This window comes from Achroia grisella, unplaced genomic scaffold (assembly GCF_030625045.1).
Source record: "Achroia grisella isolate CSIRO2021 unplaced genomic scaffold, CSIRO_AGI_Agris_v1 utg702, whole genome shotgun sequence".
Lineage (NCBI taxonomy): Eukaryota > Metazoa > Arthropoda > Insecta > Lepidoptera > Pyralidae > Achroia > Achroia grisella.
In genome coordinates this window covers 7,643-12,514 of record NW_026712999.1, presented here as the reverse complement: position 1 = coordinate 12,514, position 4,872 = coordinate 7,643, and positions in this window count along the sequence as shown.

Below are 4,872 nucleotides of genomic sequence, written 5' to 3'. Positions count from 1 at the left end.
AAAATTTTAACTGTTTATCTACCTATCCATTTCAATTAAATTACAAGGATTGACATTATAAAACTACCTACACAGTAAAAAAATCTAATAACAACAACTAAAATAAAAACAAACATAAAAAATAGGTAATTGAACGATTTGAACGAATGATAATCAAACATAGTTGAGCAGTTTAAAGTTTAAGTCGTATATACCGTAGTCGTACCTGCATTCAATAACAAACGAAAATCCAAGTTTTTAGTTGTTATTATAAAATTAGTCTTATTGGGCCAGGCAAAGAATGTAGCCTATACTGCCTTGTCATTAAGTTGTACGTTTTTAACATACACTAAAAAACAGGTTTTTATAATCAAAAAGTGGTAAGATACTGTAGGCAAATATATTACGCCATACAGCCACATGTCACAATTAACCTGTTATAATTTGTATTTGTGTATTTGTTATAATTTCTTTGTAGTGCAATAACTCTGAATTTGTAATACGTCATCTTTGTAAAGTAAAAATAATTATACAACCTACTTGTAATGATTAAAGTTTCACAAACTGTCCAAGGATTTATTTGATTAAGGTTTTTTAGGTGCGAATACTGGCCATATAAAAATCATTCGTCCGTATAATGATAAAGTAAGAATACAATCAGAATTGTTTAATATAGTCTACCTTAACTTTGTACGAAGTCGTCTGCGTCGTTACTTGCCTGTATCTCACCTATTTCCATCGCCAAACAGTTTGTTTTGTAAGCGTTTCGCTAATCTCTGAAAAGGCTGGACCGATTTTGATGGGACTCACTCGCAGATAGCTAATATTAGAATAAGTATCTTATCAAACTCCTGGTGAATTTGCCACGATGGGCTATCTGATCTGACCTCATAATCATCTTATCATCCTCCCCCGCCAGTGTATACCGTTAGCGCAGGTGGGTGCACCATTTCATTAACATCCATAAAAAACCCTAATAAAAAAAAAACAGACAGTAGTTATAAAGAAATGGTACTGCCCTATTCTATGTATATACCATAGAGAAGATACCAGTGGCCGTTAGTTTGTTGTTCTACATGAATGGATATAAAAAGTCAACCGCACCAAGTTTCAGTGTCACCCTTTGTTAAATATTATGTTCGTATTGTTCTGCATCTGTGTCATTGACAGCATTCATTTGCGTACCTCAAGTTGCGTGACAGACACGACCTTCGTGGTACGAAACGTTACTGCCCCTAAATATATTATGTAAGATGTACTGTTTTAAAGATTGATTGATTGATCAGTGAAAGTCATTGTAAACCATAGGTTTTCAGAGTTGAAGGGGATTGTTAGTAAATGGACTAATAACCCCCTTTGATAGCAATGTACCATGTCAGGTTAACGCCAAAAGCCATCGTTATAAATTCATAGTAAATCTACCACGTTGGGCTCTCTGACCTGACCTCATGTTCATCTTATCATCCTCTACGGGTGCCCCGCCAGCGTAAACCTTTAGCGCAGGCGGGTGCACCATTTCATTATCATCCATAAGACTATACAAAATTATAATCCAAAAGTCGTGGGTTCGATTCTGGACGATTCCAATAAAAAACTGAATACGATCGCTTTACTATCCAGAATTATGATCCAAATGTACCGGCAACAGGGGAATGGCAAATGTGTTGCCAGCCTCTTAAGAAGAAATAAACTCTCTTCTTGAACATTTCAATATCGTATGGGTTCGGAAATACCAATGCTGGAAGGTGATTCCACAATGTTGTTATACGTGGAAAAAAAGCATAATTTGGCCGACTTAAAGAGAACTGAGTGCGTCAGTTTATATTTTTATCTGTTTTGGTGATGCTGTCGATAAGAAACCTAACAGGTTTTGTTCAACACGAAACTGCCTATGACTTACCCTCAGATTCTTGACACCTCAGTAGGTAGATAAATCTGTCGAGGTTTTCCTTTTAAATACTAGAAAGATATTATATCTGCAGATGGTTCTTCAACAACGGGATGCTAAGGTTTCATAAGAGTCAGCAACGTACCCCTATACATACACCTATTGTTTTAGGCTTCCATAGATTCCACACATCAGAGGACCTGTGTGCTTGAATGGTAGAAAAAAAATACTAACTTATCACGCGAGTAAATCTGCAACAGGTTACAGCAATCCATAAATTATAATAGAACTCATTGTTTCCCATGAGAAAACCGGAAAAAATACGCTAAGAATGACAGAAGTTATGGGAGCGTATCGTCTTCAAACATAACAGAAATATTACACGCAATTGTTCGAGTTCACATGTTACCTATACCTTATATAGATACTTATATGTACATATAAACACTATAGAAATATATAGTTGCGTCCTTTGACTAGTAGCATATATATAGTACATATTTATGTAGATGTATGTGAAGTTCCAACGTGAAATGATAGTGCGATGACTTGGTCGGACCATCGCATGGGTGATCGTCCACGAGGTCTAGTATCGAATAACATATAGGCTATAAATTTCACGCGGGCACATTTAGAAATCGGTAACTATAAAAGCTCTTTGCCCGTCTAGCAGTTCACTAGCAGGCCCCTGCTAGATTTGGCTGGGCAGGGAGAGAAACACGAGCGGTGAAGGTGAGTGTTGGCGTACGTCGGCGAAGGGTTAAACCTACACCCGGGTCACAAATACGGAAACTGCTCGAAGTTTCTCTCTCTCTACCACACGATGGACTCGGCACCCGTGAAACACGAGCGGTGAAACAGTGAGTCACAAGTCCCGGGTTTGTCACCCTGATGTAGTGCTCAGAGTTTCTCTCTCTGCATGAATATGAACCCGGTACCCGCATCATGAAACCATGGAATGCTAAGTTCGTCTCTATTCATTTACGACAGGCAGAAGTTATTATTTTTTAATCAATTCACCTCAATCTCAGTCAGATGAATCATCTGAATCAGTAATTATATAGGTACTAATAGTTTTTATAATAGGTAATTATTTTACAAAGCCACCTGGTTAATATTTTTGTGGTGTTGTTTAGAGCAGACGAGTTGTATTTAATTACTACATAATTACAGTACCTATATTTGATTCACGGACAATTCCTATAGTGACGCATTTAGGGCTTTTTATAGCGGTACCTTGGTATGACAGTGGTTTGCGTTATGCTATTCTTCTTTGTGAAACAAGTAGGGATACGTCATGTTGGCCTGACTTTGGAGACAAAACCTCTTAGTCACCAGTAAGAACTTAGATTAGAAACTGGCGATCGAAATACTGTTAAGTGGCAATATCGTCTATATATAATAATATATAGGTATTATTATATAAACTGCATAACAGACATAATTACATTCCTCTTCGATCGACATCCTCACCCTTCGATCTCCACTCCGTTCAATCCCCCGTCAATTCGATGCCGCGTCCAATTCAAACGGGGATCGAAATTATGACGGCCTAAGCCTAGGTTCGAACTCCTAGCGGTGTCCTCAGACTAAAGTAGTATCCGTCAGACAGGAGTTGGCCTTCAGCCGTTCCATTAGTCCTTCCGCGGGTTTGGAGTGCCATCTGCACTGGTCCCCTATCGCCCGATGAAGCTGTAAAGGCCAGCTGCGGCCAAGCATTAGAGTAGTCCGAAAAAAAAACTATTCCCAAAAATGTATTCATTTAAACCTTTATAAATCTTACTAATGTAGTTTGTGAGTATGAATGGATGGATTGGTGGATATTTGTTATTCTTTTACGCAAAAAGTACTAAACGGATTCTGATGAAACTTTACAGTAATATAGCTGCATATATCAGAATAACCCATAGGCTATAAATTTTACAGCAAGTGTTAAATAAATAACTAGGCTCCTATTACTCAACCTCCTTGAGATGAAAATAATCTTGAAATACTATTGTAATCTGTCACCACTAGGGAATGCAATCCCGATCCCGCGGGATCCCGATCTCGCGAGATCTCGTGTAATTTTTCGGGATCAATCCCGACGCATCATATGACGAGATCCCGTTCGAGATTGACGGGATTGGGCGGCATTGAAAAAGAAATAAAAAATATAATCACACGATTATATCGTAAAGAACCAAACCAAGCAGATATTAATACGGCAGTACTAATCGAAAATGACTTGCCTCTTTCAATGATTGCAGAAGATTTCAATTTACGTGCTGCACAAACTAATAAATCGCTTCAAGAGGAATTAGAAGAAACTCTGCGAGCTTCTAAAAGTCCTTTTGCACGTATATCCACGTCCACGAGCTTAGACAAATTAGAATCTACCATTAAAAAGAAATGGATTTGTTTGAGTGTGGAGGAACAAGGGGGCGATTTTTGCAGTTTGCATATAATTGCTTCGCCACGCTGTTGCCAACCAGCGTTGAGTCGGAGAGGGCATTCTCAGCAGCAGATAGCAGATGAAACTATTAATACCCTTTGTTTTTTAAGGAGTCATTTTCAAAATCACTGTTTTTCCTAATTCCCTTGAAATAAGCTTATTGTTTTTGATTACCTAATTTAACTACGTTAATTTCCTTACAACCTGATTATTATTTAGTTGGTAAGATTAAAGAATAAAGGTTTTTATTATCTTTCGAGTAATATGTTATTTTAGTTAACCTCACTATCACAAACAAGCAGTTATTAGCTTTTTCAGTCATCTGAATTCAACTTTTTTTTTTAATTTAGACGGGATCCCGAAAATTCCGCGGGATTAGAAATATCAATCCCGCGGGATCCCGAATTTGCAATCTCGAGTCGGGATTGCATTCCCTAGTCACCACCATATCTTAATTATGTGTAAATAATATAACGAAATATTTATAATTCCCATGATTATTGACAAACATATCCGACTGCCGTAATTTCAAATGCACGTATCGATAACAACAGCCGTCTGCGTATAAAAA